The 25,556-nt window shown below is 37.5% G+C and overlaps 1 long non-coding RNA gene across 1 annotated transcript; it reads left to right on the top strand.

Annotated features, from left to right (window-relative positions):
• Positions 1–6,300: 6,300 nt before the first annotated feature.
• Positions 6,301–21,870, top strand: LOC117095038. The gene is made up of 3 exons (XR_004441782.1): positions 6,301–6,718; positions 7,464–7,529; positions 20,059–21,870. It is a non-coding gene; the product is annotated as an uncharacterized LOC117095038 (long non-coding RNA).
• Positions 21,871–25,556: the final 3,686 nt, after the last annotated feature.

Raw genomic sequence — 25,556 nt, 5'->3', positions numbered from 1 at the left:
GCAAAAGTCAGATCAAAAGATGCTTTGCATAGCAAAACCTCATCTTTGTGCTAAAATATTTATGTGTGCATATTTGCACAGGTAAAACTCTGAAAAGCTAGATACTAACATGGTATCATGAGACGCAAGATTTTAGTTTATATATCTATTTATCTATCCACTTACTTTTTGCTTATCTTTATAATTTTTTCTACAATAAACATGCTAATTTTTTCCATAAAAATTAAGTAAAAATTTCTGACCCCAATCTACATCTCCAAAAAACTATAGCTCAATTCTACAGATAACTGTGATGCTATATACGCTTACCATATTTTCCTTCAAACATTTTAATAATAAATATGACAGATTATAAAAATAGAAACCAGGGAAAGGCTTAAAAAGGAAATAAAGTTTCAAAAGCATGATATTCAGTTGTATTAACTGGTATTTACCCTTTTACTTTGATAGAGGAGTGTGGTCTTTTTGTATACCTGCTGATCAAATAAAATTATCATTTCTCCAGAGTGACTATTCCTGTTCTTGCAATGGTATAATGCCTAACCCTCAAAGTAAAGGGTCTGTTCATTTTTTTCCATAAGCTAAATTGGTGTTAGTTATTATAGACTTGACACACAATCTGCTTGTTAAATAAATGCTGTAATCCTGTACTGCTTCTTTCTAGATATATCTAACTACCTGTTTGATCTTGGCAAATCACTTAATCTCCACAGAGCAGAGTTTCTTCATCTGTTTTGGTTCAGAAAGCATACCATATGATTCTATAATTCTAGTTTTTAAATATTTAGATGGTAAATAATGTCATAGCAATGATGTAGTTGAATAGCCAGTATGTTAGCACTGTAAGGTAGAGCAATAGAATTGAGCCAGAAAGTCCCCTTATTTAAGCTGTTCCTTGGTCAACAGCATCTTTACAAGTTACATAATCTCTGCTTGTCAGCAGGGACCTGGTTGTATTATCACATTATTAACTCATTCACTAATAGTCTAATGACCTTAAAGAGGAGGCAAACACCTTACATCCAGGCAACAACTTAGGTGCTGGGAGAATCTAGATGATTAACTTTTTTTTTTATTATTATTCACTTATTCTCTTAGTGTGAAATTCTCCCAACATGATTATTATAATACTGGATATAGTACTTAGAGAATGTGATTAGTAACATAAAATTAGTCCACTATAACTAATCATTACAAAATATTCAAACAGAATGTTCGAAACAAGCTTCAGAAAGCAATTTCTGCACTCTTGTTATGTGAACTTGAATATTACCTTTCAGACCTTCTTTCTCTAACACTTAAGAGAATTGAAACAAATGATCTCTAATATTTTTCCAGCTCTATATTCTATGTATTTATAAAACGATGATTAACAACGTAACTATGTAAGAAGCACTATAATTAGAAAGATATATGTTCATTTTTTGACTGTTTCAAAATTTAATAAGTTTAATTTAAGTAGAGTACTAATTTTTCTGTGAAACTCTAAAACTACATTAAGGCTTTGACTAAAACTTATGTTTTGATATATAGGCAAAAAGTAACATAGGATTTATAAAATGTTTTGGCCTTATTCATATGTGTCAAAAATCCAGTAATAAAAATCAAGACTTGGTTTCTTTGGAGAGGTGTACACAGGCTTTTGTTAGTACCAGGATGATAACAAGGTGTTAGGATCATAGAACCGGGAACCACAGATTGATGTTTGGTACTCTGCCAGAAAACGAAGGGTCGGAAGAACATGCTGATTTATGTATATTGTCAAGATTTTGTTATCCAGTCTCAGGCTGTTTGATCATTTGCCTGGATTCATATTCTATTTTTAATTCTTAACCTCAGACTAATTCTTAAAATAAAAATATTATTCACTAAAGTCAGCTGTGGAATTCATTAGGTCATGAATACGGATGGTAAGAAAGGTAAAACCTCAGGAAAAATTAGTTTGATCAATAGTAAGAAAATAATTAATTTTAATGTTACTATGTTATATATTATTTGGAACACTTAAAAATATTCATCAAGTATGAAAATACTTTCAGAATATGTTAAATACTGCACAAATCAAACTATTAATTTTCACACTTTACATCCATATCTTTATTTTTTTTTTTTGATCTGTGTATCTTTGAAGTGGATCACTTTAGTCAATATTTCACACCTGAAATGGCAAATTAATGCTACTGATGTGGCAATAAATTAAGATTTGATGATTCTGATATCTTCTGTTGAGGAAGCAAAGTTTACAAACAATGTTATTAATAATGTTCTTTGGCACTTAAATGTTTTCAATTATCTTATAAATACATATATATATTGTGCATTTCCATGTTATCTTAATTCATATTTATAACTATGAAATATTTATCATTATCATGTATCAACAATAAGACAATAAATGGAATTAATCTAACATGAAGTGTTTGCATTTTCCAGAGTTTCCACTAGCTAAGAGTGGTATTTGGCTGATGGTGGGCCAAATGAATAAAGAAGACATGAAAAACTCTTGATAGAAGACATTCAAAAATTGATTTGATATCAGATACAAGGAGAAAATATGCCAATAAGAAAATGCATTTTTCAAGATTAAATTCGGCATTTGTTACTTAATAGCATTTGTCATCTTCCAATTTTTCATATGTAGTAAATTAATTTCAAATCATTTCGCTCTTCCAAGTACCTTTGTGTATTGTATTTCTTTTTTCACATCCTTTTGGATAACATTTGAGAAAAAATAAGACTACAACAGTCAATGATTACATTCAGGTGGAAGACAGTTGTAAGACCAAGGAACAGGTGGAGTATGTACGATGGGAATATTCACTTTTTGTGCCACCATTTTGTAGCTCCTCAAAAAAAAAAAAAAAAATTAGCAAATGGTGGATATTGTTTCTTTACAAAAAATGGTTCTGTACTGGATCCATCTGTGAAGTATAAACATGTCATCAGCACTCATTTTCCATATCCAAAAAACATTCCTCATGTCCATATTTGATTTTCAAGTGCATCTGTGCACGGATGGAAACCCTCCCAGCATGCTGCTACACAATTGCAGAACCCACACATTTCTGTCTTTGAATCAAGCTTTCATGAGAGCCTGGCCTCCCCTGGGTAGAAGCTTGTTTCGAGGTTGCAAAGGTCCTCTGGGTGACCCCAATAAAAAGAACTTCAATGCCCATGGTAAGGTTAAGTTATTCCTTTTAGGGAGGTGATATTGTCCACAAAGTTTTTCTACTTTGTTCAAAAAATTATGTGTGTGTGTGTTAGAATTTTTCTTTTTATCCCCATGCTACGTTTAACTAATTATTGGTACTTGTACTGTTAAGTTCCTCAATGACTAGACTCACATTTGAGAAAGAAAGTGAAGATCTCGATATTAGTTAGGTTATTCAGAAAATTTAAGTAGAAAAAGCAGGGAGTTCATCTCAGAAAGTTGAAAGGGAAGCATCTTGAATTCTAGGAGTTTCTAACATTATTGATAATCACATAGCCTGAAAGAATGTAAAACATGACTAAAAAAATTTTTCATCGCTTCATAAACACACATTCAGAAATGAATTCCGTGGTAAAGGAGGAAATTTTATTTTACCTCATTATTTTCCCTCCACAGTGCCAGAGTTACCTTCACTATAGGGCAAGGAGTAAGCTTTGCCTGTCATTTTTAATCAGGTTGTTGTAGGTAATTTTTGTTATGCCCCTCATTACTGAATTGTTTATCAATAGGTGCAGCAAGTGTCACTAGCTTTTCTCATCAAACCAGGTCTGACAAAGCAGCACAGTGCATGGGAAAGAGGCAGCTAGGTGAAACTAATGCCATAGATGTTTGATTCATTAGGAGCTTATTGTTAACGGGGATGTCTGATTGTAAAGGCTCAGTCAAGCAAAAGAGTGCAGAGTAATCAGTCGGATTTATAGTTTGCAGGGCTCAGAAAAAAATCAACATAAACCTTTGGATATAGCAGAAACAGAAAAATCCCCTTTGGGCAGCCCTAACCTGGAACCAGCCAAATAAGGTCATGCTACATGAAGGTTTCCTGTTAGGTGATGGGAGATAGGGACGGATTAGAGCCATATGGCATGGCCTATCATACCTTCTGACTTAAGATAACAAAGCCAAGCTTTGTGCTTAGCTGTTTTTGACTGACATCATCAATTTTATTTTATGTTGGTCACCTCCGGTAACAGGAAAAAATGGCCTAGGGTTGATAACACATGCTTTTTTTTTTCTTTTAGTATTAAGATGCCTAGAAGCTAGTTTTGTGCTGTTAAAAATTTCAAAGAATTAGTAGCTTCCTCTTCTATCACCCATCCTCCAGCAACTGTCAGCCCCCCTCCCCCTTGTTTTCAGTTTGTACCTTGCAAATGAGAGGCAGCCTTATTCAGAACCAGATGTAAGGCTCCTAGAGAATGAGCATAAGCTGGTGTACTTTAAGCCTAATGGGAAGTTTTATATGCAAGGGCCTTGAACTGATTAGTATAATTCCCTCTTTAATACAGCTGTCCCTCCAGATTAAGGTAAACCAAATGTTGCAATCAGAGATTAGTGTACCTTGCCAGTTATTAACATCCCTGGGTGCTCAGCAAGCACGTCAGACGCTAATGCTGTGTATTTATTTGCTACTTCCCCACTGTAACTTGAACTTCTGCACCTGTCAAAGCATTCCAGTGAAGAGAGGGGCACTACTGCAAAGCAAAAGTTTTATACCTGTACACCTGTTTTGTTTTGTCACAGCTAAGACTTTCTTTTGGCGTGCCAAGACAGCCAGGTGCTTTAATCTGCTACTTTTCTGGTTTTGTAAAGAAAGACTTTGTGTGCTAAATTGCATTTGTTACTTTCATATGCTTCCTTTTATGCAACTAGAGAACTGCTCACCTAAACTTTGTGTGTGTGTGTGTGTGTGTGTGTGTGTACGTGTGTGTTTTCTTTTATAAAAGAGGTATCTGTAGAGGGTGAGGTTTGTTTGCCAGAAAACTCCTCACCTCTGTCTCTTGTGTTCCTCAGCCTCGGCTGAGTCTTAATCACAAGGTGGGTCTCACAGCTGTAAAATATTTGGCAGGATATCCTGCCTTCTTGCAACCCAGATGCCAAGAAAGACAAAGTCCTTGCTATCTCAGAAAGATCTGGCTGTGTTTCTTTCCCTCTGCAGCCCCAACAGAGGCTTGGACTATAGGCCCGAATCTATGCAACAAGCACATTGGAGAAGTTTGGAATGGTAGTTTGGGTTGTCTTTAGGCATGTCACATTGGTCCAGGCTCTGCACTCCCTGAGCCCTTCTCATCGGTGTGGCACATGTGCCAACCACTAAGGAAAATAATGGGAAGTTTGAGGACTAATCCTCACAGTTGTAGAATAAAGTGCCTTTGTGAGTTTTATCAACATCTTTTATTACTCAGAGATTGAGAATCAAAAGGTGCTTTCTGTGAAAAATGCCTAGTTTGTTAAGTAACCACCAGGGTCACTTCAGTGGCTGATTTGATTTTGCTTTTTAGATATGTGTGTTTAAAGCAGATAGCTATGCTCTTACAGGGGTTTCACCTGATGCCAGCAGCAGTGGGGCAACACCAGACCCCTGCTCCCCCATTTTGTCACGAACAGCAAACAGCCACAGTTTTCTAGCTGACCTGTGACTCTGGAAGCAGCCACTGGTTCAGGTTGTTATCAATGCTGGGGGAACATTTCTTTTGTTTGCCCTTCTTACCCCAACTCCATCTTGGTATTTGCACATTGATTGCCTGGTGCAGAGTTTCTACATATTATAGCTTAATTGCAGATTTTTAAAAAAGACAAAAATATGTTCATATCTTAGGAATTATGTCTTGCAGCCTACTAAATATGCTAATGCAGCACTAAGCAGGGATAAAGTTCTTGCCATACCCCCCAACAGTTGCGTGGAACCTGCTGCCAAGTGATTGTTAATTGTGAAGCACAAGCAGGCTTTGCAATCCATCTTAATTGTCATACTTACTTCAGGTTTCGTGATAAGGTTCGATGTTCTGTTTAAAGTGACAATGTTGACAGGGGGAAAGGGTGTGGGCCTGAGCCTGTGGTTCTGAAGGGGTTGCGTGCTCTGACCTGCCGAAGGTTGATATGGACGGTCTGCGAGGGGATTTTAGTTGTCATGAGGTCCCCAGGCGGTTGAATGGAGAGACTGTCTGTCCTGCTTTTTCCTGTTAGGATCCTGACACGTGGAGCATTGATGAACTCAGCACAACGTTGAATGGGAGCTTTTTGGCAGCTGAGACACTGGGGCTAAGCTGCAGGTCAGAGATAACACCAGTGCGGATCTCCTCCTGCACAGAGCTCCTAGCGTGCTTTCTTCCCTCCTGAGTGCAGGAAATGGCTCATGTTAAATACGTTCACTTTTCAGTTTTCCTTTCTTCTAAAATGGAGCTTGACAGATTGGACTTTTCAGCTCCCTCTTTTTTCACCACCTCTGCTTTCTACCTCAGAAATACTCTTCAGGAAGCAGGAGTTAATCTTGGTGAGGAAACGATAAGGTGATGCTTGATTTTCACGGCAAAGCAGAAGGATATGACTGCCTTCTTGCTGTTCATAAACTTAGAGCTCACCACCTTTGAGGCTTTCCTTAGCTTTTCCCTTCACATCCCTTCAAAATAGACCAGAAGAGTAAGAGAGTCGAGAGTCTACTGCCCAGACGAAGGTAGCAGAACACCATGTAGCATTATGCAACCTAGAGAAAAGGAATCACTGACTTGGGAGGTAATGCTGACTTTTAAACAGTGTTTTCTCCAATACTTACGTGGCCTCTACCCAAAGGGTGCATCGCTGCCCACACCAAAATGCTTCTGCTTTGTTTTACGTGCAGCTGAGTTTAGCAGGTTTCTGAGATGTGGAGAACAAAGAGAAACTGCCAGCAAAGAGCTACTCTAATAATCTTTTGCCAACATCCTGTATTCACAAAAGCAATGCAGAAAGAATTCTTTCTAGTTTTAGTGTCTGCCCTAACATGGGCTGTCAAAGCTCCATTTAAAAGAAAGGTATTTGAAATGGATTCTTGTGTGGTATTGATTAGTGACTGTGAAACTAATACATTGAAACCACTCCCAAGCAAGTCAAATTCTGACTTGAGGTACATGAGTATGGCTTTGGTGAGATATGAGTGTTTTCTTTTCTCTCTGTTGAGTATGTGATACCCATATCCTTTGAAGCAAAAGGGATGCGTGTGAGTATGAGGTGTGTGTGTGTGTGTGTGTGTCTGTGTGTGTGAATGTGTATGTAGGTAGAGGAGATGACACAGGGAAAGAGAGAAGGAATGAAGAAGAGGGGATGGGAATGTGATAAGCTTTTTGGTCGAGGTTCAATAAGCATCAGAAAATAAAAGCATTGTGGGTAGAGATGAGAGTAACAGAACAGTCCTGGGGCTTACACCTTGGAACAAGTAGGGTAATGCTGCCCTTTGATCTCTATCACCTCTCACCAATTTCGTGCACCCTTTCTGTCTCAGGAGGGTATACAGCAAAGCTGAGAGAAAGAGAGAATGAGCAAGTGATATGTCAAAGAGCCAAATATAGTGAGTCAACAACCTTGAAGAGAATGATTCAGGTTTGGAACTCTATCAGAATTTGCTCTGATGCAAGATAGTGGTGCCAGACCTTCCATAATAAAAATATAATATTTCAGTTCTCCCCATCCAGTTGTACCGTGTAGTCTTCATCCTCTTTGAGTGATCAGGACTAGGTAATTCCTGGTCTTAGTCTAGATACCTCTCTGGCTACTGCTTGGGGGTGGGTGGGGTGGCGGGGATTTCCAAGGACCTCTGAGTTTGCCCAATTTTAACTTCAGAGACAATAGCTAGAACTAGATAGCCTAAGGACCTCAGAGAAATAAAGGATGTAAAGTGTTCAGTACAGTAGTTAACACATAGTAAGTGCTGGGTGAATCCTTACTATTCCTTTCTGAAGAATGAAGCCACTTGAATTTCTTGTTGAATACTTCCTTTGGTTGTGTTTGTCAGGTGTAGCACTGCCTGAGAAAACAGAAAAGTTTGAGAGCAGTTCCTATCCTAAATGTAAGATTTAGATTTTTATTATGTGTTTTCTATCTGCTTGGTGCAGACCCAGTGTGAAAGCGTGAAGGCTTGAATTGGCCTGAACCATTCTAATTCTAGATACCTGTGGTCACATGTCCTTGTCATGATATCAAAGGGATATAGCCACCTATGCAATGCGATTTGAAGAGCCTGGAAAACACCATGTGTCCTCCAAGTGTCTTCCCAATTAACCAAGGCATCTGACATTCTTGACATTTCTGTTGGTAAAGCAATTCTTATAAGTAAAAGTATGATTTCTTGATATTCCTACTTATGGTACAATTATGATACTTGAAGTTGGCCATCTTTATTATGTGGATGATGCTTATTTCTTGCTTATTACACCTGTGACAACTCAGAAGAGAGAAACTGAATGTAAATGGTAGCTAAATGGAAGTTTTTAAAGTATATAGTACAACTTCTTGACCATGAAATGCAAGGAGGTTGCAAAGTTGGGGTTTGTACTCTCCCAAATAATTTTGGATATAACAAAATATATAGACATTAGGAAAGCTTCTAGTTAGCTTTGTGGGACAAAGCTGAAATTGAGGTCTCTTGATTCTTTTCAAAAAGAATGATCACCCTACCCCAGCCTACAAGAGAAACTGCTTTTGCCCGTCTTGTCTTGTGGCCATCCAGGTTCCTTCACCTTGAAGACCCTGGGTTAGGAATTCTCAAATATTTTTCTATTCTAGAATGTATGTTCACACATAGGATACTTCCATGGGTATACCTAAATTATGGTACAATAGGGATTCTCTTATAACCTTTATTTTAAACATGTCTCCTTTTAGTAACACACCTCTTCCTGAGATTCTGCAGTGTCCTCTTGAGAAGGCAAACCCCTTTGTCCTTTTTCATGTTCTCCATCTACATATCCCACCATAAGAGTTGCTGCCTTAAGCAATACTCTAATTATCTGGGTGTTTTTTCTTTTGTCTTTTGCTTAACTTGTGTGCCCTTTGCTCTTTCTCTGTGAGACTTACTTCCTGTAAGTATGTGTGCGTATGTATGTATGTGTGTATGTATGTATGTATGTATGTATCTATCTATCTATCTATCTATATTTATAAAAATGAGAAATAAGCCCATTCTTTGTGTTTTCCATAGTTTTGGGTCCATGGTTGTTTTAAGCAATGCAGATTGTTAAATTATCCATGAGCCTTCTGTTCCTTGGCTGTATAATCTTAATCCTTTACGTTTTCTTCATATATCATATGATTTTTACCCTTGGCTCTTTTCTTGGTTTAAAAAGTATTTGTATTATTTTCTTTCTGACTGCATTAGTCTTACATACATATTGTACTTGGACATAAAGAAAATTGTGGGTGAGAATAAACTTACCTATGATTCCACCATCTAGAATTAGCCATTGTTTCAATTTGGTTGTATTTTTCTATCTCTTGGCTTACTGTATTATGTATTGAGACTGCATGGGTCACTTTATAATTTTAAAATTATTTTTACCTCCCATTTAGAATTTCTACTTTCCAAGTTCTCCCCATTCCTTTTGTGTTGATGGGTCCCAAGTGAGACCAATATGATACTTCAGTATCTGAAGCAAGATTTGGCTTGTGTGCTTGGAAGGCTATCTCACAGCCTCTACATACTATATTTTGATCTTCTTAATATGCATTTTCCTGTTCTGAATCAGTGATTTATTTTTTTGATCTTTGTTAATACTTCTTTTCAAGCTTGAAATAAAAGAAATTATCTAAAAATAACCAAAGGCTATTATCCAAGACTTTAAAGTAGCATGAGCCAATAGGTTGACACCTTTGATCCTTAGGTAAAAAGTTACAATTCTTTTGTTGGCTTTCTGCAAAAGGAGGAAGGAGGGGCCAATTATACAGTTGATGCTATTTTATACATGAAGGAACCAACTTTTGACAGCTAGTAAACAAGTTTCAACTTTTTTTGGGTAAGGTAGTTTATTCATTGAACACTTATTTATCGAGCTAACCCCTACTATGTGGCAGGCAGTGTTCTAGGCCTGGGGATTCAGTAGTAAACAAAATGGACTTAAAATCCACCTTTGTGGGAGCTTACTATTTAAAAATAAAGTAGTTAAACTTTTAAACTTTCTACTTAAATTTCCACTTTAAAAAGTAATTTTACTTTATTTTCTAAATTCTGAGTCGGTTTTGAAGTATGTGGGGAAAGATCCTTTTTATTGTAATGTTACTTTGATATCAAATAATGTCTTTCTTCTCAGTGACCTCTCTCCCTCATTACTGTCCAAATTGCAGCTTTCAGTAGGTAAAAAGGCAAACAAATGCAATGACCAAGACCAATTTTGATGAATTAAAAATAAATGCCTTCAATTTTAATATACTTCTTTTAGGAGGAGGAAAGAGAAACAAGAGTAGTAAGAGTGGATATGTTCTTATAATTATGTTGAAAAGCAAATACTAGATGCAAAATTAGGAGAGATCCTTTAGTTTCAAATAGAGCTAAACAATTTTTTTTTTTTTCGTTATGGACTTTGGCACTTAGCTAATTTGAACAGTAATGGATAAATAAATATCAGTAGCTAAGCAGAGAATCTATCCATAAGGCAGAAAGACAAAGGCCAAAAATTTATTTAATTCAAACATGTAATTCCTATAGGCTCTACTAGACGTGAGGTCACTAAAGGTATAAAGAAGTATGTAGAAATTAAGAAATAGAACAGACAATGGTTATCTCAGTGGTTTTATCACCCACTTGTTTCAGTTTGAGTGTTTGAGGTAGTTTGTCAATCAGACTTCAAGAAAGATGAATTTTACAGATAGAATTGGACAAGTTTCATATATATATATATATCAGAATTCAGGATATGCCATAGGCAGTTAGATTGTGGCTTGGAAATATTGAACACTTAATAGATGATGCTACATGAAAAATTATCCTGAATTCTTGAGTTGGTTTGTAAGAATGGAGTCTTTGTTACTTTTTTAGAGGTTGATGAAAAAAGTATGTGTTACAACTCAACCGAGAAAAGAAGAGTGTGTATTGGAGACAAGAACTTGTTCAGTTAAATAACTCAGTCTGTAGAATTGAATATAGCTGCTGACTGTGGCCGGAGGGTGTGGACTCTCAGTAATAAGAGTTGACCAAATTATTCACAAATGCTGGAAAACTCAGGAGAAGAAGAAAGAAGGGAAGAAATGGAGGTCAGGAGGGCAAAAACAGAGAGAAAAAAGCCAAGTGAACAAAAGAGAGCAACAAAAGATTGTATTACATCAAATTATTCTGGAGTTTTGACATCAAATTATTCTGGAGTTTTGATACAAGTTCATCACTACAGAAAAATGATATCCTTTAGGCAGAGTTGTATAATTTACATCTATAATTATTTGGGTAGAAACAAATACTCTAGAAACAAAGAGTATAATAAAATTATGTTTAATAGAAATGATAACAAATCCTTTTGAGCTTAAGTGATACTTTGTGAAAAAAAGATGTAGAGACTCCAAGTTTATCTTTTAATCTGGTTTTTATCCCTATTTTAGCATGTTGCGTTTAATTAAAAACAAAATGCAAGCTACCATCAACCTTCATTTAGTTTCAGATTTGCAGTCTTTTTCTTTATTTCTCCACTAGGTTCTGTCCCTGTCATATCTCAAAGCCAGTCAAGATCTACCTGCTCATTGAAGGTTTCATTTCTTACATGATGAGATACAATATTATTCATAAACCTATAGAAACATGTATTTTTTATTATTTATTGTGGTTGTGAATACTGTTTTTCTCCACATGTAAGAAAGCTTGGGATAGTGTCTTCATATTTAAAAAATGTGTGCAAAACACGCAGCATCGTGTGCCGCATCCACGCTTTGTCCAATAAATATTAATTGATGTTGATGAGAGAGCACATGTCGCTAACAAGAACCTCCTGCCTAACTCTGGGTTTCAGAGGCCTGAAGACTCTTGCGAGCTGCAATGATGCCCTATTGTTGCAATTCCTTGTGTTTAGGATAAATGAAGAGATAGTTTCCCTCTTTAAAGGCAGTTTCATTGGTGAATTTAACATAATATGTGCATTGCTTGTATTGATTGTTCAAGAGATAATTCAGAAAATTAAAAGTATATACCCTATAGTATACAGTACTAATGAAAATGGGTATTTGTAGTATGTAGTATATGTAGTATACACAGTACCTATGTAGTATACACTATGTAGTATATACTACATATACACAGTACCTATGTATGGTATATACACACACTACACACATTATATAGGTGCATATTGGGCAATATGGAATTTTAAAATAAGAAACAAGAAGATAGTATTTCTACTTTGAGGAAAATCAACGTATTTGTGTAAAAGAAATGAAATTCTTTAAAATTAGCTGGTTTAGATTTGACATTTATTTATCAATAAGTATTTATAAAATATCTACCAAATACAGAGATGAAGAAGGCACCATGATGCCCTCAAAGAGCTGTTAATCTAACGGGTTTAAGACAACCACAATAGAATGAAGACTGTTGTTTTTCACAAGACAGGCAAAGAATGCTGAAATGAAAATGGCAAAAACATCTAACATTGAAGAGTCCTTCTTATGGGCCAGGTGATAGATGGACTATTTTAGGTGTGTTGCCTCCTGTAATTCGCACAATGACTTCATTGTGCAGGTACTCTTACTTCCTCTGCCTTGCTTCATCCTGGCCTTCTCAGATGAAGCAACCATGAGCGATATTTTGTAGTAAGTTGCCCAAGGGCACACAGCTAGCACATGGCAGTGGTGGGCATGTGAATGGGGGCAGTGTGACCCTACAGCTGAAGATGCCAACCATTATACTCCACTGCCTCCTAGGGGATGGGATGGAGAAATCACGTTTGATTGGGGAGGGGTTAAAAATGGTTCCTTCCCTTCCCTTCCCTCCCTTCCCTCCCCTCCCCTCCCCTCCCCTCCCCTTCCCTTCCCTTCCCTTCCCTTTCCTTTCCTTTCTTTTCTTTGACTTGAGTCTTGCTCTTGCTACCCAGGCTAGAGTGCAGTGGTGTGATCTCGGTTCACTGCAACCTCCGACTCCTGGGTTCAAGCGATTCTCTTGCCTCGGCCTCCTGAGTAGCTGAGATTACAGGCACCCGCCACCATGCCTGGCTAATTTTTTACATTTTTAGTAGAGATGGGGTTACACCATGTTGGCCAGGCTGGTCTCGAACTCCTGACCTCAGGTGATCCGCCCATTTCGACCTCCTAAAGTGTTGGGATTACAGGCCTGAGCTACCATGCCCAGTCAAAAATGGTTTCTTGAAAAGGGGACATTTCATTCTGGGTCTTAAAGGATTGACAGGAACTTGTGACAAATAGAGCTATTGGGAGAGAATGCCAGTTTGTTTGTGCAGGGGCCAAGCTCAGCATTGGGTAAACAGAGCTCAGTGAAGCACTGGATATATGCAAGGGGTGCAGTTGGGAGGTGGGGCAGTTGGGGCTGAAAAAGGGAGGGAGGTGCAGGAATTTGGTCGAAATTCAGTAGGAGCAGAATATAAAATAGAGTAAAAGATGTGTAATAAAAAGAACCCTGAAAGATCGATATTAATGAAAAACAATCACTATGCAGAGGGTTTCAATGGGCAGACTTCTTAGATAAACTGGATTTTGAGCTAGGGTTTGAAGTTTATGGGAATGGAATTGAAAAGCATGCAAGAAACCCAGAACATTGTGATTTACATAGGAGACAAGAACATAAGAAAATTGAGGAGCACTGAAAAAAAGGCCACTTTTCATGAGTTCAAGGACTTCTGAGGGATTAGGTGGAATCAGTGAATTTCTAATCCCAGGAACCTTCTACTCCTCCCAGTCATCTCCATCTCAATTAATGGCCCACCATCCTCTCAATGTCCAACTCAAAAACATGACGGTGATTTTTTAACCCTTTTTCCCTCTCATTCTAAAAGCCTGGATCTTCCCTGCTTCAATTCTTCATTAGATCCCCAGAAAGCAGACACTTTGCTATTTGAAAGCCTCAGTCAGATCAAGTTGCTTCCTTTTTTAATATCCCCCAAAGACTGCCCATTGCATTCGGAATAAATTCCAACTTGCAAGTCCCTCAAATTCCCAGCCTAACCTCATTTGGCATTTTCATTACACATCAGCCTTCCCGCCTCCTTTCTTTTCCTTGGACTCACCAAGCTCATTGTCACCTATGGGCATTTTTACTAATTTTCTTTTTTTTTCTGTCCCTCTCTTCCAATAAAAAATCAGCTAAAATATCCCAGCTTTAGAGAACCCTTCCCTGGACTAGCAGCCTAAAATGTTGTGCCCATGAGTATTTTCTCCTCTTATTTGTGAAGAAGCAGGTCACTGTCTTTGTATTTATTTTCAAATCAATCTTTATCCTTCTATCCAATTATATTTCCTTTATAGTTCTTGTACTTTTTTGCAAATATTTTAAAACAATATTATTTGTTATCTTGCTCTCTCTCTCTGGGAGAATTTCAGCTCTAGACATTCAGCCTAGAAATTCAGGACTTGCTTTATCTTATCCAGTGCTGCAAACTCAGTGACCAGCAAAGTGCTTTGAACATAGTCGGTGCTCAATAAATATTTGTTAAATGGATGAAGATGAATGAAAAGAATGAGGGTGAGGATGGCTTGAGGAATGGGTAGAAGCTTGCATTTTATCTAATACATGACAGAGATTGTAGAATAAATTGGGTATGTTTTTCTATGCTCTGTTTCAACAGTTAACTAAGTTGCTTTCTTCTTGCATACCAGCTTATTGATGGTGGGTAGGTGGACTAAAAGCCTTTTGTGTTGAAGGGGGAAAACAAGCCTGAGATTTAAAAGGAAAAAAATGGTCTTAGTTAATCTGGAGGGTGGGTGAGAGCTCAGCCAATATGCTCTTTGGAATCCAGACAATTCAGTGACAGTAACACTAGGGTACAAGTGCTGGGGAGGTCAAATGAGTTGAGTTTGTGACATGTGCAATCACTCTGGATGTGTTTGATTTTCCTACAGTATTTCATGGTGACATTTAAATTTGAATGGGAAATGACCTTGTTTCCAGTTCCTTTCCTAGCCAGTATTGCTCCTTCAACAAATTCTGGTATGTTTTATCTAGTAGAGTTCTCAAGTATCTTAACAGTTGGAGTTTACAAGTTTATTTTCTAGTAGAAATGGTGATTTCAAGACGAGGGAGAAGTTGTAGGAGCTATTTATTTTTACTTTGTAAAAGGAATACCTTCCTGGCAAATACACAAGTCAATAAGCAAGCAGACCCAACAGCTTTCTTGGAAGGAGCCAGCCGCTGTAGGTATGGGAGAATTCCTTTGGCTAGCCTTAGCTTCCCTGTGCTTCTCTTGCACTTGTGTTGGCATAGTTGGTGGATGTTATTATTAGCGGTGTGTCCTACACGCCATTCATTCATGGAATATGGCCCTGGGAGAAGAATCTTAATGTGAAAATAAAATAATCATTGTTCTTCATTGGCTTAGGGGATATCTCACATAATGGAAACACATCCCTAAATAGAAAGACCTCAATTCAGAAAAAAAAGAAAAGAAAGAAAGAAAAGGTGAAGGGAGAGAGATGTTCTCAGTGGAATCAGCCGGAACTGAAAAATTAAGATTTTGTTTTGTGCAATGCTAGTTGCCTTGCCAGTCTCAAGCTGGCACTGTGGGCTTGCTGGAGCTGCTGAGCCTGAGCTGAGGAAAGGAGACAGTTTGCTTCGGGTTTATTACCCAGCCTCACCATGCGTCTCAATATGTTTTTGATTTTGTATTTCAAAAATAAGGTGAATGATCTTGAAAGGAAATCATTGCAGGCGATTTTATTTTTTGCTTTTTCTAATGGACAATTAAAAAGCAATCTTGGTCCTATTCCAGAGATTTTCTCATTTCTCAGTACAACTGTAATTTAAGCACACTGAATAGTGTAATGGTGTTATTAGATATTATCGTGTTTATTTTATTCATGAAAATGTATGACACACCTTATTTGTATTCTCCTCCAGGAAATGTCCTGGAATGGGTTTTGTCCTAGTTCCTTTTTGTGCCTGTCATAAGGTGTATGTTAGAATTTCATTTCCTAAAAATAAAATAGAATTTCTTTCTTTCTTTTTTTTCTTTTTGGAGAGCATAATGATTTTGAGCTTTGAGGAGTTTCAATAGACTATTGTTGTTTGTTTTCTTACAAGGATCCAGCCCACCAAGTCCCACTATGACACACTTCCTATGTCCATGGCAGATATGTATATTTCAAATGAAAACAACTATAATTTTCTTCTGAAATTTTTTTGGACTTTTGTTTTTCGTGATCTATGAGGTAATTGGAGATACCTTAGGCTGTCACAAAACAAGAGCTGGGAGTCACTGCTTTAGTGATTAGCACTTTGTAAGCTTTCAAAAAATATTAAAACCAGAATAGATTATCTAATTTCTAGTGGGTGGATTCACTTTAGTATAATGTAATGAGTTAACAAATGCTCAGAAAGGAGGTTGTGGATCCAGAAAGATGGCTTTTGCAGAAGGCTTTTATCCAAATTAATTCAAAAAATAACAGGAACAGTTGTGTATTGAGGCAGAAGGAATAAGGTGACTCAATTAAATGACAGAGAAATCTCCAGGACAAAAAAACTGTCTTAAGTCAACCCAACCCTAACAATACAGTTTTCATCACTGAAGTCAATAATCCTGTAATAAATGCATAATAACTTAAAAAAAGGATTCTTTTAATAAGTACTTTTGTATGATTGGCTATGAACCAAATATTGAAACCAAATATTGCTTCTCTTTACTTTAAAAATGATAAAGTTATCTTCTATGTCTCTAAAGAGAATCTTAAATGAGAAAAATATAAAAAAGTAATTTGCAAATAAATTCACCTGCTGCATTTGTGCCTGAAGCATCCTATATTTACCTAATTCATTTTTGGCCCTTGCTTAGCTCTAGCCATGGCGACACACTGAGAAATTAATGCCAAGTCCTCCCGGCTTGCTGGAACATTTGCACAGGCAGCAGTGAATAAACATGGGTATAGCAAGCCTTAGGGTTTGGGTCCTACTCAGGAGGGGTCTTCAGAGCTGGTCTTCAGCAGTTTCTGAAGAACCATTGTGCAGTCTCACTAATTGGTACTGTTAGCCAGTTGTCATTTCAGGAAAGCAATTCGGTCCCTGCCTACATTTAGAGTTGGGCTCAACACACTGGTAGTCCTGGATTGAGAGAGCTCAGAATCCGTCAAGTTGATACTAAGACCTAAATATTCTTTGTGGCTTTCTGTGATAGATTTCGGAAATTTTTGTAGTGATCATGGATAGATAACTCACAGATCTACTACTGTATACAGAATTTGAAAAGAAAGTCGAGTAAGTTAACAGGTAGGCTGAGAGAAGTTATGTTATCCTGAAAACACTTCTGTTTTCTAGTTTGAGCATCTTTTGGTAGGGATGTCTGGTTTGAGCTTCATGAGTTTTTTGCCTAGTGGTCTGCAGGGTAATTTACATTCCAAAAGATAGGCTAGGCTGTCTTCCTCCTGCTCCTGAAACCTCTGGAAGGTGTTCCGATATCTTCCACATAGTTGTTTCCACAGCCTGTTTTGGGAAGATAATCCTCTATCACTTGATCAATACAGGTAGCATCTACCTAATACTCCAGTAGTTTTGATTATATTTTCACTATAACTTTTTCCAAGGAATAAAATCCTCTACTGTCTTTAAAAGAGGATATTTAATATTATTTCTTAAACAATCTGTTTCATTGTTAACTTTTCCTCATCTTTACCATCTAGATTTGCAGGTACAAAAGTGAAGAACCACTTATACCAGCAATGATGCTGTGGTCCTAAAGGTGCCAGCTCCTGTATACTTCCCCCTCATTTATTTCTTTTCTTGAAATTAAATTTTCATTTATGTAGTTTACTTCTTAGCTCTCTGCTATTTTTGTATTTATATCTCATAATTCAGGATTTGTTTGGAATGTAAAATACATTTCAAGCTTGAGGAAGAACAAGACTAGATAAATTCATGACAAGTAGCCCCTTCTTTTCTTTTTCAGAATGATTGAGAAGGGGAGCAATTGGTCCCATTCTACTTGGGGGCAATTAGGCTTTCAGTCTGTGGCTCAGTTCATGGGCACCTGGTGCCAAAGTCAAGGGTTTGATCCTCATGTGGGTCCGTTTGCTATGTGTTTTCTCAACAGATTGTGTGGCAAGTGTGCAGTCACTGGGAAATGCCGGTCATTAAGGGGACTGGTGAACAGATGGGTGGTGGGTGAAAATCTAGCCTCACTCCTGGAAAAACAAAGCCTGTACCATACTGTCTTTTTTTCTTTTTTTACATCTGGACAGAATGCACCACTTAAAATGTGAGCTTGTTACTCAACCTCCCTTCATCTCTGTTTCCTCATCTGTAAAATGGAGATAAGATTTGCTCCCTTTCTACCTCACCAGGATCTGTGAAGATTAGATAATGCCTGTAAAGTCCTTGTACAAAGGTACACGCATTACCATAAACAAAGAGATTAGCTGACAAATAAAAAAGAAAATATTGAAAAGACCCCCAAAGTGTATTGCTTAATACTTTTGCATTAGTATCAGTAGTTTGCAGTGCAATCCATTTGGAGTTTGGTTTGGCTGAAAAAAGTTAGGTGTGAGTTGTATGACCTCTCTATTTATTAATAAGGTTAAAAATGGTTTGGTAGTGAACATTTGTATTAATAAAAACAAAGTGGGCTTTGAATCTGAAACAGGTTTCATTTGAAAAGGAGGTGAAGGCGAAGGTCTCTAGGAACATATGTGCCACTGAGGAATATTTGCATATATTTGATCTGCAAGCACGCTTCAGTGATTTTCACAGTATACCTTGGAGTTTAGGTTGTAGCAAAGAGCCGTTGCCATTGCTCAGCAGCACGGTCCGCTCTCTCCAGCTTTATTATGGCATACAGCAACAACTTCAATTTTAGTGTTAAAAAAAATCCTCTTCACTTAATTCAGACAGTGACCTGCCGGCCTCATTCTGACTGAAGGAGCCATTCAGAATACTTCCAGACAAAAGCAGGGCTTTTTCCTAGCAACCAGATCAAAGCCAAATCTCCCAGAATAGCTCCCTCCCAGGTTTCCTTTGGCGCATAGGTTCACAAGGATTGTAAGGCTCGTGGTATCCAGTTCAAACTTCTCTTTCACACTGCAATGGAAAGGAAAACTCCTGAGGAATTTTCACAGACTCTGAAAGCTGGCGAGCATTGCAAAGAGCACTTAATCCTGGGAGAACATGGTGGTCATTGGGAGCATCCCTAACTTTGTTATTGCCTGCATCTGCGTGTACATTCTGTCGGACTCTCAGAGAATGAGGTCTCTGTTTCCTTTCTGCCAGTACCTAATATCAGCTATGCCCAGGAGCCGGCTGATGAAGACTTCCTGTTTGTTTTGAGTCACTGTTAGAGTGATAAATATACTTTAGCTTTCTGCTTCGAGAGGAAAGAAACCAGCTGCCCTGAACTAAAGAGAAAAATGCAGAAATTCCACTGAATGGCCCTGTTATCATGGAGTTTCAAGGGCAGCATAAAAATGAAAACTATAAGCCTGGGCAAAGTGAATAATTTCTGTATTAAAGCGTTTTGCTGTATGCATAAATCTAAGTTGTTTGTCTTTAATCATTTAGGCAAACCATACATTTTTCACTCTTCTAAGACTAACTCAGCATTGTTTAGAAATTTTTAAAAAATGTAAACTTACACTACAGAGTAATGGTGAGTTATATAAATAAACAATTACAGTTGTGGTTTTTTGATCTGACCACAAGCTTTTAATGCCCTTTTTTTTTTTTTTTTTTTTGCATGAACATATAATGCTTCTGGATAAACAATAATGTTCACATTGTCGGGGCATCCACTGTTGTATTGAGTCATTTACATACATGATTATTTGGATATAGAGTAACCCAAGAACAAAGGAATATTATAAAATTATTTAAAACAAGAATGACAGGAAATCCTTTGCAGCTTAAACAGCACTTCTTAAATAAACCCATAGAATTTCTAAGTTGTGTTTAAATCTCGTTTTTGTCCTTTTATTTTGAACAGATTTTGGATTTGATGACCAGTGTCCTTTGAGTGGAAATCACTATGTTAACTCGGACCTGGAAGAATTTAGAATGCCTTGTTGATCTGAATGTCTTCATCACTGCATTCGGCGGGCTTTTTTTTTTTTAAGCTTGCTATACACTTGACTTCTAGAATTTGCAACTTGTAAAACATGGCAACAATTTGCATGTGCTTGGAGTTGCTTATTTCCTCCCAATAGGTATGGTCTCTTAAAACTATTTCTAATAGTAGAAGATGAGTAATTTGCTAATAATCTATGATAAATCTTTACGTTCAGGATGAAAGAAATGTTTAATTAGAAAATTCAAAATAAAATTAGCATTAACACTTTCATGCTGTCAAATTAGTGATGTAGATATGGAGGCAGGATGGTGTGCATCAGCCTTAGGTCAATGTATCTGGATACATTTGTAAATGAAAACTTAAAAATGCACATGATTAGCTGTATGTAAAGAGATTCTTCAACATACTAAAGTTGATGATTGGGACATCAACACAGTGGCTTCCTAGACAGGAGAATTACAGTGCCAAAGACTTAATGGAGAATGGGTCCTTAGCCTTTCAAAGCTCACATTAAAGGAAAATCATGTGAAAGCAGCAACCCATAAAGGAAGACATGCATTTACAGATGCTCTGCACATCAGTTCAAACAAAGCCAATTATGCTAAATATTGTTTTTACTTTATAAATACTTTATGCTGTGTGTCTTTTTTATATTCTTACTTTACTGACAGAGGGAGAAGGAGAAGGAAGCATTTTTAAAACATGACTAAGGGTGGATGGATTAAAGGACTGAACAATATATTTTCTTGTCATAATGAAGACTTGTATGTACATGAACTTAGAAATAATAGAACCAGAGAATGGATGGTATTAGGAGGAGAGGAAAAAAAATAGCAAAACCAATGTTTTCTGTGGGTAGGAAAGAAGGGTATAAAATTTATTAGATAAGTGTATTGCAAAGCTAAGTGTGACAGGGAACAATTTTAGTGGATATATCTGCTTCTGTACTTTTAAGAAGAGGTTAGAATTTGACATAAATAGATGAGATAGGGGTTTAGGTGAGGTGTTTTTGGTAAAATCTATCATTTAAAATAAAATGGAACTTTAATTGGGTGGGACCTATCACTTACCAAATGTAAAAAGGTGTGATAAAACCGCCCTTTACTTTTTTCAGCACCGTTGAATGTCAAATATCTAGTGCTGAAGTGAAACTATTATGGTCAAATAATACACATGTCAAATCATCATTCTTCTCAGCAACAGTAATTGCTTAGATTGTTTAAAACTAGCTTTGGTTGTGATGGTACATTTGCGATCCAGCCTTAAAGAATGAAAAAGCTGTAGGAATTCTCCCCACTTATAACCAACATCCATTTCTACATGATTGAATAAGAACATAATAATCACATCTTATGTTTGCAGATTACACTACAATTTGTGAAATGCTTTCACTTGTAACACCTCAAGTGATCCTTGGTTGTGTCTGGTTCTGGTTGTAAATGGGAACAGTAACAGGTGGTCCTCTGTCCTATGCCAGTGGCCATGATGCCAGCAATGTGGTTCCTTTTTAGGGGGCAGCCATGTCCCTCATCCTGCCTAACAACATTTCAGGAGCATCTTCCTATGAAGCAGATGCTGGCAAATGAGTATTTTTGAGTGTAGTCACTTGCAGAAAAGTGAAATCAAAATGTGTTCCATAGCAATTAACCCCATATTTCCCTAAACTTACTGTGACACCACATTCCAGATTGCAAGAGTTTTAGACTGTTCTTTTGAAGAAGGTGAGGAATAGGCAGGGGAATAATGACTATGAGATATTTAGAATCATTTACTGTGTGAGTAAAGGGTGTTAAAAAAGAATTCATTTACTAGAAGTAATAAGGATGAGGAGGGGTTTTTCACACCTGTTTTCACACTTATGAGGTGATAAGTCCAGCCCTCACAAAATAAAATGGCAGGTTTCACACTAAACCCACCCAGGCATATTCCTCTAGTCTCCTAACTCATTTATTCTTTGAGAATAAAGAGGCAGAGGCAAGATTGCTTGCTCAAATGAGTGGCGGAGAGTAGTTCCTGTCATTCTTGCTTTGCATGCTGTCTTCCAGATAGATGTATATGCCATGCTCTGCATATCATGTATGGATCTCCAGACCACCATTGCTAGTTTCCAATGACTCACTCTGGACCAACAACCTTCTTCTTTGTGCTATTACTCTTGATCTTTATATTCAGTGACTTAGAAAACTGCATTTATAAATTTTACCAACTGGACTCACACACAGTTTCTACATGTCTTGGGTTGTCTTGACCACCATTTCTATCCTGCTTCAGTTACTCATTGACATGAATATAATTTATTTCACACCATATTTCACTTCTCAAAATGCCTATGTGATCACAATCTAGAGTCATGGAACATTCTTCAAGTGGAATCAACCTCAAAGATTATGTAGGGCAATATCTAAAAACCAACTCTTGTTTACTGACTCTCAAGCTCATTCTTTAGCATTTTTCATCAGGTCGGGAAACGCCACCCTCATCTACACAGTTGTTGAAAAGAAAAACTCCCGGGACTTCTGCTTGGTTCTTATGATCTTCACCACCCTCTATCTAGTCATCAGTCAATCTTATCTTCTTGCTATCCTGAATCTATCCAATTAATTGTCAAGAAGCAGCCATCACCTCTCGCCTTGATATGGTAAAAGCTTAAAATGCACCTCCTTGCTGCATATTCTCTCACATTTTCCTGTGTTATTTTCTGCATGTCACTTTCTGAAACTTTGTTTGTGGATTTGCTTCTTTTGTGATTTTCTGGCTCTGCTACCTCTTACTAGGATATCAGTTCCAGGAGAGTGGATACATTGAGTATAGAGTGCAACATTGGAGGCACTCAATGAATATTTGTTGAGTAAATGAATTCCTCCTACACAGACTAGAAATATGGGTCACAAAGAAGTTAAGTGCATTTCTTAGGCTCATAAGATTAGTTAGTAAATCTACAGCTAGAATTTAGGGCTCAATTCTCTGTCTAAAGCTCTTGTCATTTACCATATTGTGGCTACTATTGTTATTACCTTGTAAGACTGTATTATATAGATTTAGGAATGCTGTCCTCAGAGCTTCTGGCTTGCACTGTGGAGCTGTCTGGAAAGTGAGTGCAACTAATTATAAGATCAGTAACTAAGTGGCTGGCTAAAGTCCAACACAGACCTGTTGCAATAAATTCCACCCTTTAGTAAAATTTCAGCATACTGTCCAATGTAGGTAAGTAGCTTTAAAGACCTCTACAAACTTTAACCTTCTAGGTGATCATCCAATATTATTTTAGTGGTAATGTCACTTTGAAATATAAAACCATTTAATCTTTCTTTCCTTCTTTCTTTTTCCTTTTTTTTCTTTCTTTCTCTCTCTTTCTTTTTCTCTCCTTCCTTCCTCTCCTCCCTCCCTGCCTTCCTTTTCTTTCTTTATTGATGGAGTCTTGCTATGTTGCCCAGGGTGGAGTGCAGTGGCTATTCACAGGCATGATCACAGTGTACTACAGTCTCAAATACCAGGCCTCAAGTGATCTTCCTGCCTCAGCCTCCAAAGTGGCTGGGACCACAGGTGCATGCCACCAGACCCGGTCATTTAATTTTTAATGTAGTCTTTCCTTCTGTCTCTGGGAAGTACATTTCCATCTTTTAAGGCATATCTTTCTTCCTGTGCTTGGGTTTTGAGTCCAATTTTTCAGTCTCTTTTGAGATTTTGTTTACTCATGCAATGGTAGCCTCTTTCGTACAACCCTGCCTTTCCCTCTTCACTGCCTTCATTTGTAAGCTACAGTGCATGGGCATTAGAGTCTGGACCTCAGTTGAACCAGGCTCTTTCACTTACAAGATTTTTGGCAGTGGACAGGTTACTTTATTCTTCTGAACCTTGATTTTCTTGCACATAAAATGGGGATAAGGGAGGGCAATTATGTAGATTAAGTAAAAAACATGTAAACTTACTGACATATAGTGTGCACCAAATGATAGCTATAAACATTATAAAAACAACCAGATTTCACTTATCTGAAAAAAGCATTAACAGAAATGAAGACAACGCCAACATTCTCTTAGCTCTATTCTCCCTAATTAACACTTTGTTGCCTATCAATTATGTTCATGGGCAAAATTCTTGAAAAATAAACTCTATATTTATATTTTTCCCTTTCTCATAATATTGTTATATCTGGACAGACTAGAAACATGTGCTGTTCAGTATCAAATGTTACACTCTTGATTTTTCCAGGCAACCCATGGTTATTATTAGATATTTCGTATTTCTCATGCGTCTATGTTTTTATGTTGTATTGTGAATCCCAGTCACTTAGGAGAATGAGGCAAAGTTCACTAAGCTAGCCTTGTGGTCCAAGACGGCTGGGATTTTCTACTGCAGGAGAAATATTCCATAGTCTTCTAGAGACATCAGAAGAACCATGTGTCATCAAGTACCCTGCCTAACTGGGTCGTGGGTTCGTGGATAGAGTTCTAGTCAAGATTAATATATTTAAGAATAAAGAGGCCGGCCACGGTGGCTCTCGCCCATAATCCTGGCACTTTGGGAGGCCGAGACAGGCGGATAACGAGGTCAGGAGATCGAGACCACCCTGGCTAACATGGTGAAGCCCCATCTCTACTAAAAATATAAAAAATTAGCTGAGCGTGGTGGCACATGCCTGTAGTCTCAGTTAATCAGGAGGCTGAAGTAGGAGAATAACTTGAACCCTGGAGGTGGTGGTTGCAGTGAGCTGAAATTGTACCACCGCACTTCAGCTTGGGCAACAGAGTGACACTCTGTCTCAGAAAAACAACAAACAAACAAACAAACAAAAACAGGATAGAGAGAGGTGTGCCATTATTTGGAGGAGACCAAAACAGAAATTTAGAGGGGATTAAATTGCCAGTATAGGAAACATGTCTCTTTAGGTGATTCTCCCCAGGGTGATGCACTATTTTTTAGAGCTAAGGGTGCCGCTGGAAGGTGTGGCTGAAGAGAGAACTTTATAGGAAGTTAGGTAGAACTTTATAGGAATGATGATCCATTCACCATAGCAAATCTACTCTTGGGAAAGGTGAGACGTGAGTGGTTCTCCCAGAACTGCCAGAAAAATCTTGTCATCGATTGTGTAGATCTGTCTATGGAGACAGACTTCATCTGAGGATCATGATGAACAGTGGGTAACTGCTCAATTGGCCTGTAAATAATAATGACTTATTAGCTTTTGTGACTTTTTTTTTTTTAAATTAAATGTCCTTCTGCTACACAAAGTAACCAGAGTTCTTGCAAGTATAGTTTCCAAGTATCTGTTGTGGAGCTCCAAACCGAAGACATGGAAAATATCTAGAAACTTACCTAGGTTTCAGTGCCACACTCTTCATTGGAAGAAAAGAGGCTTCTCCTATACAGAACTTGAGCAGCAACCCAGGTTGCACTCGTTCTTATTTTTCTAT

Source organism: Trachypithecus francoisi, unplaced genomic scaffold (genome assembly GCF_009764315.1).
Source record: "Trachypithecus francoisi isolate TF-2019V2 unplaced genomic scaffold, Tfra_2.0 Lachesis_group13, whole genome shotgun sequence".
NCBI lineage: Eukaryota > Metazoa > Chordata > Mammalia > Primates > Cercopithecidae > Trachypithecus > Trachypithecus francoisi.
Note: the sequence above shows the minus strand (reverse complement) of the source record. Positions and strands in the feature narration are given on the sequence as shown.